The following is a 13,248-nucleotide window of genomic DNA, read 5'->3' on the forward strand; positions in this document are numbered from 1 at the left end:
ATGTTTTGTTTACAACCAAAATCCCCTCAACCTTAATCATTTCTGTTTCTCACACATTTCTGAGAATAGCATAACTATTAATATCCACAGAAAATCAATTCAAGAGAAGTGCTGATACTCAGTGCTCCTGGTTGTAATTTAAGCACTTCATTAGATTTTCATTTAAATATAATTTGATAGATTATTATTGGCATTTACTACAGATTATGTGAATTTACTTTTAGATACATTATGTGCAATTGAGAAGGACACATGAGATTTGCGGTAAGAAACTCGTTGCAGGTTTTGAAAATAGTGTTTTACTTTTAATCTTACCCTGTGATGTCACAGATACCTTTATTTTTATCCACAGATTATAGAAAAGCAAGTGACACAATCTATTGTTAGATTGTTGTTTATTCAGTACTTTGTTGAAGCACCTTTGGCACTGATTACAGTCTTAAATATTCTTGGGTATGACGCTACAAGCTTGGCCCACCTGTATTTGGGGGGTTTCTCCCATTCTTCTCTGCAGATCCTCTCAAGCTCTTGTCAGGTTGAATGGGGACCAGTTCTTTTCTCTAATAAGAGTCCCTCAATTTAAACATTGAACAGGAAGGACAAACCTTACAGGTTTGGCTTATATATTTTGAAAGAATTTTTATTAAAAACAAGAACAGTTTCATAACTTTTTTAAATAAATAACATTGTTTTAGCTTGTCTTTCTCAATCATTTTGTTCTTCTAAAGAACCACGCATGGACAACACAATATGGACTTCGTTGAGTTAAAATAAAGGCAGTTCCTTAGTTTGGCTACAACCATTTTTGATGTTTTTTTTCTCAGCAGACCACTTCCTCTGTATGCTAAAGAGAATGTGTTTGTTTAAAGGCCCAATATATTTGGTACAAAAACTCCAAAAAGCAGTAGTGTAAAGTACTTAAAGGAGAAATGATTTATTTGTACCAAAGATATTGGGCAATGAAAGTAACACTCTCTTTAGCATACAGAGGAAGTGGTCTGCTGAGAAAGATAACCGTCAAAAACAGTTGTAGCCAAACTTCCAAGGAACTGCCTTTATTTTAACTCAACCAAGTTCATATTGTGTTGTCAATGCGTGGTTCCTTAGCTTGTTTTTCTCAGTCATTTTTTTCTTCTAAGACAATGGTATTATTGTAAAAAGTCATAAACTGTTCTTGTTTTCAATAAAAGTTCTTTCAAAATATATAAATATATATATATGCCAAACCTGTAATGTTTGTCCTTTCTTTGAAATTATTTATACTCTTACATTTACTTTTGATAGTTAAGTATATTTAAAACAAACACTTTCAGACTTTTACTCAAGAAGTATTTTACTGGGTGACTTTCACTTTTACTTGAGTCATTTTCTATTAAGGTATCATTACTCAAGTATGACAATTGGGTACTTTTTCCAACATTGCCGAAAAGCAAGTCCTGCAGGCTCTAGTTTTGTCTTATCTTGATTATTGTGCAGTCTTGTGGTTGAGTCCTGCAAGGAAATACATAGTTAAGCTGCAGCTGGCCCAGAACAGCGCGGCACGTCTTGCTCTTAATTGTAGTCTGAGGGCTGATATAAATACTATGCATTCCAGTCTCTCTTGGTTAACTTCTACTGCCTCTGAAACCCGGATCTGGGTTTCCCCCCACCCCCCCACACACTGATTAGCATAGCTTCACAAGTAGATAGTAGCATCTAAATATCATTAAATCACAAGTCCAAGACACCTAATGAAAGATACAGATCTTGTGAATAAAGCCACCATTTCAGATTTTTAAAATGTTTTACAGGGAAGACACTATGTAAATCGATTAGCTAAACACGTTAGCAAAATACACCACTTTTCTAACTCCATCAGTTTCTTACTCCATCAGGTGCTATCACCAATTCGGCTAAACTAAGATATTGATAGCCACTAACCAAGAAAAAACCTCATCAGATGACAGTCTGATAACATATTTATGGTATAGGATAGGTTTTGTTAGAAAAATGTGCATATTTCAGGTAGATATCATAGTTTACAATTGCACCCACCGTCACAAATGGACTAGAATAAATACATAGAGCAACGTGTTTACCTAATTACTAATCATCAAACATTTCGTAAAAATACACAGCATACACTAATCGAAAGACACAGCTCCTGTGAATACAGACAATATTTCAGATTTTCTAAGTGTCTTACAGCGAAAACACAATAAATCGTTATGTTAGCATACCACATATGCAAACGTTACCAGAGCATTGATTCTAGCCAAAGAGAGCGATAACGTAAACATCGCCAAAATATATTAATTTTTTCACTAACCTTCTCAGAATTCTTCAGATGACACTCCTGTAACATCACATTACAACATACATATACAGTTTGTTCGAAAATGTGCATATTTAGCCACCAAAATCATGGTTAGACAATGACAAAAGTTGCCCAGCTGGTCAGACAATGTCGTGCGCCATATTAGACAGTGATCTAGTCGTATACATAAATACTCATAAACGTGACTAAAAAATATAGGGTGGACAGCGATTGATAGACAATTTAATTCTTAATACAATCGCTGATTTACATTTTTTTAATTATCCTTACTTTTCAATACAGTTTGCGCCAAGCGAAGCTACGTCTAACAAGATGGCGTCATAAGCGATTAACATTTTTCGGCAGAAACACGATTTAGCATAATAAATTGTTCCTACTTTGAGCTGTTCTTCCATCAGAATCTTGGGCAAAGAATCCTTTCTTGGGTCTAATCGTCTTTTGGTCGAAAGCTGTCCTCTTGCCATGTGGAAATGCCAACTGCGTTCGGCATGAACTGGAAACCTGCCCGGCGCTTCAAAGTGTCTCAGAAATAAATGTCCCAAAATGCGCATTAAACGGATATAAATTGCTATAAAACGGTTTAAATTAACTACCTTATGATGATTTTAACTCCTATAACGAGTAAAAACATGACCTGAGAAATATTACTGGCTACACTAATGCTTGGAAAAAGAGCAGGTCGGTGTCCACCGCGCGCCCGAAGCAGCTGGAAAAGAGTTCCTACCTACAGGTTTTTTTCATTTATAGTGGCTGTGATTGCGCAATCGATACCATTCAAATCGTCATCACGTAAAGGCATCCAGGGGAAGACGTAAGCAGTGTCCGTATCCTGATAGCATTCACAGTGGCCTTTAAACTGACTCCAGATCAGGGGCCAAAATGTGTGAAATCTGACTCCATGTCAGGGAAATTGCTGTAGAATGAGTTCTGTTCCACTCAGAGACAAAATTCCAACGCCTATAGAAACTAGAGAGTGTTTTCTATCCAATAATAGTAATAATATGCATATTGTACGAGCAAGAATTTAGTAGGAAGCCATTTAATCTGTAATGCAATTATGCTAATGAGAAAACAGCACCCCCTGTAGTCGCAAGAAGTTAAAGTGGCTAGTGATACTTGTATTACATAAGGATGGCAAGATGCAGTAGATGATATAGAGTACAGTATATACATATACATATGAGATGAGTAATGTAGGGTATGTAAACATTATATTAAGTGGCATTGTTTAAAGTGGCTAGTGGTACATTTTTACATAATTTCCATCAATTCCCATTATTAAAGTGGCTGGAGTTGAGTCAGTATGTTGGCAGCGGCCACTAAATGTTAGTGGTGGCTGTTAAACAGTCTGATGGCCTTGAGATAGAAGCTGTTTTTCAGTCTCTCGGTCCCTGCTTTGATGCACCTGTACTGACTCCCCTTCTGGATGATAGCGGGGTGAACAGGCAGTGGCTTGGGTGGTTGTTATCCTTGATGATCTTTATGGCCTTCCTGTGACACCGGGTGGTGTAGGTGTCCTGGAGGGCAGGTAGTTTGCCCCCGGTGATGCGTTGTGTTGACCTCACTACCCTCTGGAGATCCTTACGGTTTTGGGCAGAGCAGTTGCCGTACCAGGCGGCGATACAGCCCGACAGGATGCTCTCGATTGTGCATCTGTAGAAGTTTGTGAGTGCCTTTGGTGACAAGCCGAATTTCTTCAGCCTCCTGAGGTTGAAGAGGCGCTGCTGCGCCTTCTTCACAACGCTGTCTGTGTGGGTGGACCAATTCAGTTTGTCCGTGATGTGTACACCGAGGAACTTAAAACTTTCCACCTTCTCCACTACTGTCCCGTCGATGTGGATAAGGGGGTGCTCCCTCTGCTGTTTCCTGAAGTCCACAATCATCTCCTTTGTTTTGTTGACGTTGAGTGTAAGGTTATTTTCCTGACACCACACTCCGAGGGCCCTCACCTCCTCCCTGTAGGCCGTCTCGTCGTTGTTGGTAATCAAGCCTACCACTGTAGCGTCGTCCGCAAACTTGATGATTGAGTTGGAGGCGTGCATGGCCACGCAGTCGTGGGTGAACAGGGAGTACAGGAGAGGGCTCAGAACGCACCCTTGTGGGGCCCCGGTGTTGAGGATCAGCGGGGTGGAGATGTTGTTACCTACCCTCACCACCTGGGGGCGGCCCGTCAGGAAGTCCAGGACCCAGTTGCACATGGGCGGGGTCAAGACCCAGGCTCTCGAGTTTGGAGGGTACTATGGTGTTAAATGCTGAGCTGTAGTCGATGAACAGCATTCTCACATAGGTATTCCTCTTGTCCAGATGGGTTAGGGCAGTGTGCAGTGTGGTTGCGATTGCGTCGTCTGTGGACCTATTGGGTCGGTAAGCAAATTGGAGTGGGTCTAGGGTGTCAGGTAGGGTGGAGGTGATATGGTCCTTGACTAGTCTCTCAAAGCACTTCATGATGATGGAAGTGAGTGCTATGGGGCGGTAGTCGTTTAGCTCAGTTACCTTAGCTTTCTTGGGAACAGGAACAATGGTGGCCCTCTTGAAGCATGTGGGAACAGCAGACTGGGATAAGGATTGATTGAACATGTCCTTAAACACACCAGCCAGCTGCTCTGCGCATGCTCTGAGGACGCGGCTGGGAATGCCGTCTGGGCCTGCAGCCTTGCGAGCGTTAACACGTTTAAATGTTTTACTCACCTCGGCTGCAGTGAAGGAGAGCCCACAGGTTTTGGTAGCGGGCCGTGTCAGTGGCACTGTATTGTCCTCAAAGCGAGCAAAAAAGTTATTTAGCCTGTCTGGGAGCAAGACATCCTGGTCCGCGACGGGGCTGGTTTTCTTTTTGTAATCCGTGATTGACTGTAGACCCTGCCACATACCTCTTGTGTCTGAGCTGTTGAATTGCGACTCTACTTTGTCTCTATACTGGGACTTAGCTTGTTTGATTGCATTGCGGAGAGAATAGCTACACTGTTTGTATTCGGTCATGTTTCCGGTCACCTTGCCCTGGTTAAAAGCAGTGGTTCGCGCTTTCAGTTTCACGCGAATGCTGCCATCAATCCACGGTTTCTGGTTTGGGAATGTTTTAATCGTTGCTGTGGGTACAACATCGCCAATGCACTTTCTAATGAACTCGCTCACCGAATCAGCGTATTCGTCAATATTGTTGTTGGACGTAATGCGGAACATATCCCAATCCACGTGATCGAAGCAGTCTTGAAGCGTGGAATCAGATTGGTCGGACCAGCGTTGAACAGACCTGAGAGAGGGAGCTTGTTGTTTTAGTTTCTGTTTGTAGGCTGGAAGCAACAAAATGGAGTCGTGGTCAGCTTTTCCGAAAGGAGGGCGGGGGAGGGCCTTATATGCGTCGCAGAAGTTAGTATAACAATGATCCAAGGTTTTACCAGCCCTGGTAGCACAATCAAAATGCTGATAGAATTTAGGGAGTTTTGTTTTCAGATTAGCCTTGTTAAAATCCCCAGCTACGATGAATGCAGCCTCAGGGTGTGTGGTTTCCAGTTTACAAAGAGTCAGATAAAGTTCGTTCAGGGCCATCGATGTGTCTGCTTGGGGGGGAATATATACGGCTGTGATTATAAACGAAGAGAATTCCCTTGGTAGATAATGCGATCGACATTTGACTGTGAGGAATTCTAAATCTGGTGAACAGAATGACTTGAGTTCCTGTATGTTGTTATGATCACACCACGTCTCGTTGATCATAAGGCATACACCCCCGCCCCTCTTCTTACCAGAAAGATGTTTGTTTCTGTCGGCGCGATGCGTGAAGAAACCAGCTGGCTGCACCGACTCCGTTAGCGTCTCTTGAGTGAGCCATGTTTCCGTGAAGCAGAGAACGTTACAATCTCTGATGTCTCTGAAATGTTACCCTTGCTTGGATTTCATCAACCTTATTGTCAAGAGACTGGACATTGGCGAGTAGTATGCTAGGGAGTGGAGCGCGATTTGCCCGTCTCCGAAGCCTGACCAGGAGACCGCCTCGTTTTCCCCTTTTACGGCGTCGCTTAGGGTCGCCGGCTGGGATCAGATCCATTGTATTGGGTGGAAGGCAAAACACTGGATCCGCTTCGGGAAAGTCATATTCCTGGTTGTAACGATGGTGAGTTGACGTTGCTCTTATATTCAGTAGTTCCTCCCGACTGTATGTAATGAAACCTAAGATTACCTGGGGTACCAATGTAAGGAATAACACATAAAAAAACAAAATACTGCATATTTTCCTAGGAACGCGAAGCGAGGCGGCCATCTCGGTCGGCGCCGGAAGTAGAACAAATTTCATCATGTTGATTTTGGTGATGGTACCTCACTGTTGAAACATATTGCAAATGCACAAAAGTCAACTAGCAAGTCAGTGTCCATCAGTCAATTAGATATTTTCAGACACCAAACTGATACCATCTGACTCCAAACTCACTTTTTCCAACTCGTTTAGAAGCCAACTATCACATATTTCAGAGCAGGCCCAAAATTCACAGCGCCTTCCATTTAAACCATAATAAAACAAATAATACGTAGTTATGTTCTAGCTGCGGGTACAGTTCTCACATTATGTTTAGCCCTATGTGAGGCAACCTCGAATCCCAAGTTTCGGCTCGATAGGTCATTCCGTGCCCGAGCAAAACCTTAATTGGTGCTGAAATTCCACTTTTTTCCATGCCTTGCTACGGGGTCCTTGAATGAGCTATCGGACAGAAATGTCGGGGTCCGTCTCTATGGGCCGAGCCGGTTTCAATGCACCTAGTCTTGCAACTCTGGGACTTTTCTAAATGTCGGCATTTTTATAATGCTCAAAATTAATTGAAGTCATTGCAAATGCGCGATGCTGTATATCGGTCCGAGAACCTTCTAGAGCCACATAACTCACCGTGCTTAATCGACCTGAGCTCTAGAACAGGTTTATAAAGTTTCAGAACTCTAGGTCTGACGGTTCTTTAAAAGTTCGAACAAAAGTAACTATTGCAGGCACTGTCTGCCTCTAAGCCCCTCAGTGTGTCACTTCATCCTTTCTGTGTGGGTGTGTAAATTTTTCCTTGAAATCTGATGGGACGAATGACTGATTTACAGTTCATGAGGGTTGCCTATTCACATATATTAAGTTTTGGAAAGATTTGACTTTTTTAACCCTTCGAAACAGCACTTTTGACACCAATTATGGCACTTCCGGTTGGCACAGGAAGCTGAAAGTAAACACATATCCTCATTGGAGTGGGCTTTTACAGAATCCTGAGTTTTAAGTCTATACGTTAAGAACTCACTGATTTACATAGGGTTGAATGCACTATTTCTCTCAAACTGCAGGTTGGGTATGGCAAACACTTTTAGGGTGATTTAACCACTTCCGGTTGCCCCAGGAAGCTTAGAATCGACACAGGTAGACCTCATAGTGGCTTGATGGATTGTCTTCGAAGACAGGTTCATAAGGCATTGTTAACCCACATAGGCTTCAGGTTGAATTTAGGGGAGCAGGCAATGTATTCAAACAGTCATTGTAAACTGTTGATGTAAACACCTTCTTTTAACTGTTAAGGGTTAATGCCACACGGTCAATGTTAGGCTTGCACAGCTCGGGAGGACCTTAGGAACGTTCCGGAGGTCAAATTGTGCTTCTAACCTTAATGGTTCTCTCTCTGTCTCCCAAAAGCAAAAAAATATGAAATTGAGGTCAAAGGGTCATTTGGGTCCTTCTTCTTGTCGCTGCACTCAGACCGAGCGAGCTACGGTCAAGCGGGGCATCTCGTTGAACTCGGCACGACCTGGAGATAATGGTAATGCCATTGCAGGCTTTGTGTGTCTTTAAGCACCGTACTTTTTCACTCCATCCTTGCTGTGTGTGTGTGTGTGTGTGTGTGTGTGTGTGTGTGTGTGTGTGTGTGTGTGTGTGTGTGTGTGTGTGTGTGTGTGTGTGTGAGAGAGCTTTTCTTTGACATCTGTTGGGAGAAATGACTGATTTACAGTTCATGAGGGTTGCCTAATCACACAAGTGAAGTTTTGAAAAGATCTGACCTTTTTAACCCTTCGAAACTGACCCTATGGCACCATTTTAAGGTACTTCCGGTTGACATAGGAAGCTGAAAGTGAACACATATCCTCCTTGGGGTAGGCTCTTATATAATATTGAGTTTTAAGTCTTTATGTTAAGAACTGACTTATTTACAGAGGGTTAAATGAGTGTGTGTTATTTCATAAAATCACATAAAAGGTCAACACATTTTTTCCTGACACCGTATGCTTATGTACTTTGACGTGAAGCGGTCAAATTAGCACCCTACTTTGCGTTGTTGACCTTTAATCCCATATAAATGGCCATAACTCAAAAAGCGTTGAGGTCTCGACGCCATCTTGTTCGGGGCCAACTGTCCATTACGCCAAACCTACGCTCACCAAGTTTCGTCTTCGAAATAAGTTTAGGAGTAAAGGCCACGTGCATTTGCAATGTGCTTGTGCATTTGCAATATGATTTATTTTCCCTCTGGTGGGAATTTCCGAGACTGCGTAAAAATTACCAAAATTGGTTATTTTTATAAAACGGAAACCGAACGTCCGAGAGATTTCGTTTGATGACTTCCTGAAAGATCTCTCCCCCGCGCACAGCCCGACGCCGTCCGCGAATTTTAGAAACGTCGCCGGACGTCTAGTAAGGGACCGTACATTTGCAATGTGGCGTTTCTCACTAACCATATGGCGAGTGCTAAAATGTTCCCTTAAGGTATGGAAAGGCCTTGGAAAGGCCATAAGTGTAAGCCAACATAATTCATTATTTTACAATAACCTGTTTAACATGTAATACATGCATTATGAAGAAAATTGTGTAATTTAGGCTCCACGAAATATGAAATGGGTTATGAAGAAAATCGTGTATGGTTGCCTACATGACAAAAAGGCATTCTGATTACAAGTGCACCAGTATCCAAAGTATTAAGCGAAATCAAGAACAGAAAACAGCATTGGCATTAATAAAACAATATTTCCCACGAATTAAGTCGCACGTAAATGTGCGTCTTTTCTCAAAAATTCTGTTCAGCAAGTCTAAAACAGTACATATAGGCATACAACGACACATTTTAAAACATGGTTAAACAAAGACAACATGGGCCTCCCGGGTGGTGCAGTGGTCTAGGGCACTGCATCGCAGTGCTAACTGCGCCACCAGAGTCTCTGGGTTCGCGCCCAGGCTCTGTCGCAGCCAGCCGCGACCGGGAGGTCCGTGGGGCGACACACAATTGGCATAGCGTCGTCCGGGTTAGGGAGGGTTTGGCCGGTAGGGATATCCTTGTCTCATCGGGCTCCAGCGACTCCTGTGGCGGGCCGGGCGCAGTGCGCGCTAACCAAGGGGGCCAGGTACACGGTGTTTCCTCCGACACATTGGTGCGGCTGGCTTCCGGGTTGGAGGCGCGCTGTGTTAAGAAGCAGTGCGGCTTGGTTGGGTTGTGCTTCGGAGGACGCATGGCTTTCAACCTTCGTCTCTCCCGAGCCCGTACGGGAGTTGTAGCGATGAGACAAGATAGTAATTACTAGCGATTGGATACCACGAAAATTGGGGAGAAAATGGGATAAAAAATAAATAAAAATACAGAACGTTAATAGACAAGAACAGCTCAAGGACAGAACTACATAATTCATTTATCCCAAAGGCACACGTAGCTACATATCAATATATACACGCAGACTATCTAGGTCAAACGCTTTATTGAATTTGTTCTCGACCTGGGAACTGTAAAACGACCCCTGGGGGCATGTCTGGTGGGTTAAGTGTGTGTGTCAGAGCTGTGTGTAAGTTGACTATGCAAACAATTTGTGATTTTCAACACATTAATCTTTCTTATTAAAAGAAGAAGTGATGCAGTCAGTCTCTCCTAAACTCTTAACCAAGGAAGACTGGCATAGTATTTACATCAGCCCTCTGTATATAATGAAGAGCAAGATGTGCCACTCTGTTCTGGGCCAGCTTTAGCTTAACCTGTTGAGGCTGGGGGCGCTGTTGTCACTATTTATGCTAATCGTGTAATTTTTGAAACGGCTTCCCACAAAATTCTTGATCGTACAATATGCATATTATTATTATTATTGGATAGAAAACAGTCTATAGTTTCTATAGGAGTTGAAATTTTGTCTCTAAGTGGAACAGAACCCATTCTACATTAATTTCCCTGACATGGAGTCAGATTTCAGAAATGTTGGCCCCTGATCTGGAGTCAGTTAAAAGGCCACAGTTATTGCTATGAGTATACGGACACTGCTTACGTCTTCCCCTGGATGCCTTTACGTGATGACGATTTGAATGGGGTCGATTGCGCGTTCACAGGCACTATAAATTAAAAAACCCTGTAGCTAGCAAGTCTTTTCTTGGTGCGTCATGCGCGTGGAGGACACCGACCCGCACCTGTTCCAAGCATTAGTGTTGGGAGTAATCTTTCTCCGGTCATGTTAAGACTCGTTATAGGAGTTAAAAACATCATAAGGTAGTTAATTTAAAGCGTTTTATAGCAATTTATATCCGTTTAGTGCGATTTTGGGACATTTATTTCTGAAACGCTGTGAATAGCTGGGCACGCTTCCAGTTCATCCCGAACGCAGTTGGCATTTCCACATGGCAAGAGGACAGCTTTCCACCAAAAGACGATTAGACCCAAGAAAGGATCCTTTGCCCAAGATACTGATGGAAGAACAGCTCAAAGTAGGAACAATTTATTATGATAAATCGTGTTTCTGTCGAAAAATGTTAGTGGCTTAGGACGCCATGTTTTTTGACGTAGCTTCGCTTGGCGCAAACTGTATTGAAAAGTAAGGATAATTTAAAAAATGTAATTCCGCGATTGTATTAAGAATTAAATTGTCTATCAATCCCTGTCCACCCTATATTTTTTAGTCACGTTTATGAGTATTTATGTATAAGAGTAGATCACTGTCTAATATGGCGCACGGACATTTTCTCACCAGCTGGGCTACATTTCACATTGTCTAACCATGATTTTGGTGGCTAAATATGCACATTTTCGAACAAACTGTATATGCATGTTGTAATGTGATGTTACAGGGGTGTCATCTGAAGAATTCTGAGAAGGTTAGTGAAAAAAATAATATATTTTGGCGATGTTGACGTTATCGCTCACTTTGGCTAGAATCAATGCTGGGCTGCTATGTGCTATGTGCTATGCTAATATAACGATTTATTGTGTTTTCGTTGTAAGACACTTAGAAAATCTGAAATATTGTCTGTATTCACAGGATCTGTGTCTTTCGATTAGTGTATGCTGTGTATTTTTACGAAATGTTTGATGATTAGTAAGTAGGTAAACACGTTGCTCTATGTAGTTATTCTAGTCCATTTGTGACGGTGGGTGCAATTGTAACCTATGCCATCTACCTGAAATATGCACATTTTTCGAACAAAACCTATCCCATACCATAAATATGTTATCAGACTGTCATCTGATGAGTTTTTTTCTTGGTTAGGGGCTATAAATATCTTAGTTTAGCCGAATTGGTGATAGCTACTGGTGTTGGTGGACAAATAAAAGATGATGGATTATGCTAATGTGTTTTTAGGTAATAGATTTACATCTTTACATATTGTGTCTTCCCTGTAAAACATTTTAAAAATCGGACATGTTGGCTGGATTCACAAGATCTGTGTCTTTCATTAGCTGTATTGGACTTTAATGTGTGAAAGTTAAATATTTTAAAAAAATATTTTTTTTGAATTTCGCGGCTCTGCCTTTTCAGTGGGGGTGGGGGGGGAGTGCCGCTAGCGGCACCCTCATCCTAGACAGGTTAACTATGTATTTCCTTATTTATTTTTGTTAACTAAGCAAGTCAGTGAAGAACATATTCTTATTTACAATGATCGCTTAGGAACAGTGTGTGAATGACCTTGTTCAGGAGCAGAATGACTGAATTTTACCTTGTCAGCTCAGGGATCCGATCTAACAACTTTGCTGTTACTATTCCAGCACTCTAACCACTAGGCTACCTACTGCCCCTTGCAGCACTCCACCACACGACTGGACAATAATAAAGATAAAACAAAACTAGAGCCTGCAGGACTTGCTTTTTGGCCGTGTTGGAAAAAGTACGCAATTGTCATACTTGAGTAAAAGTAAAGGTACCTTAATAGAAAATGACTCAAGTAAAAGTGAAAGTCACCCAGTAAAATAGTACTTGAGTAAAAGTCTGAAAGTATCAAAAGTAAATGTAAGAATATAAATAATTTCAAAACAAACGGCCACATTTTCTAGTGTTTTATTTATTTTACGGCTAGCCAGGGGCACGCTCCAACTCTCAGACATAATTTACAAAGGAAGCATGTGTTTAGTGAGTCCGCCAGATCAGAGGCAGTAGGGATGACCAGGGATGTTCTCTTTATAAGTGTGTGAATTAGACCATTTTCCGGTCCTGCTAAGCATTCAAAATGTAACAAGTACTTTAGGGTGTCAGGGAAAAAAATGGAGTAAAAAGTACATAATTACTGTATCTTTAGGAATGTAGTGAAGTAAAAGTAGTCACACATATTAATTGTAAAGTAAAGTACAGATACCCCCAAAAATGACTTAAGTAGTGTCAAAAAAGCAGAGCATCCCTGTCTTTACATCCATTGAATCTATATGTTTTGACCATGACAGTTTACAATCTAAGGTAACGCCAAGTATTTTATTCTCCCCAACTTGTTCAACAGCCACACCATTCATTACCAGATTCAGCTGAGGTCTAGAACTTAGGGAATGAATTGTACCAAATATATTAGGCCTTTAAACAAACACATTCTCTTTAGCATACAGAGGAAGTGGTCTGCTGAGAAAAAAAAACATAAAAAATGGTTGTAGCCAAACTTCTAAGGAACTGCCTTTATTTTAACTCAACGAAGTCCATATTGTGTTGTCCATGCGTGGTTCTTTAGAAGAACAAAATGATTGAGAAAGACAAGC

The sequence above is a fragment of the Salvelinus fontinalis genome, chromosome 6 (assembly GCF_029448725.1).
Source record: "Salvelinus fontinalis isolate EN_2023a chromosome 6, ASM2944872v1, whole genome shotgun sequence".
Taxonomy (NCBI): Eukaryota; Metazoa; Chordata; class Actinopteri; order Salmoniformes; family Salmonidae; genus Salvelinus; species Salvelinus fontinalis.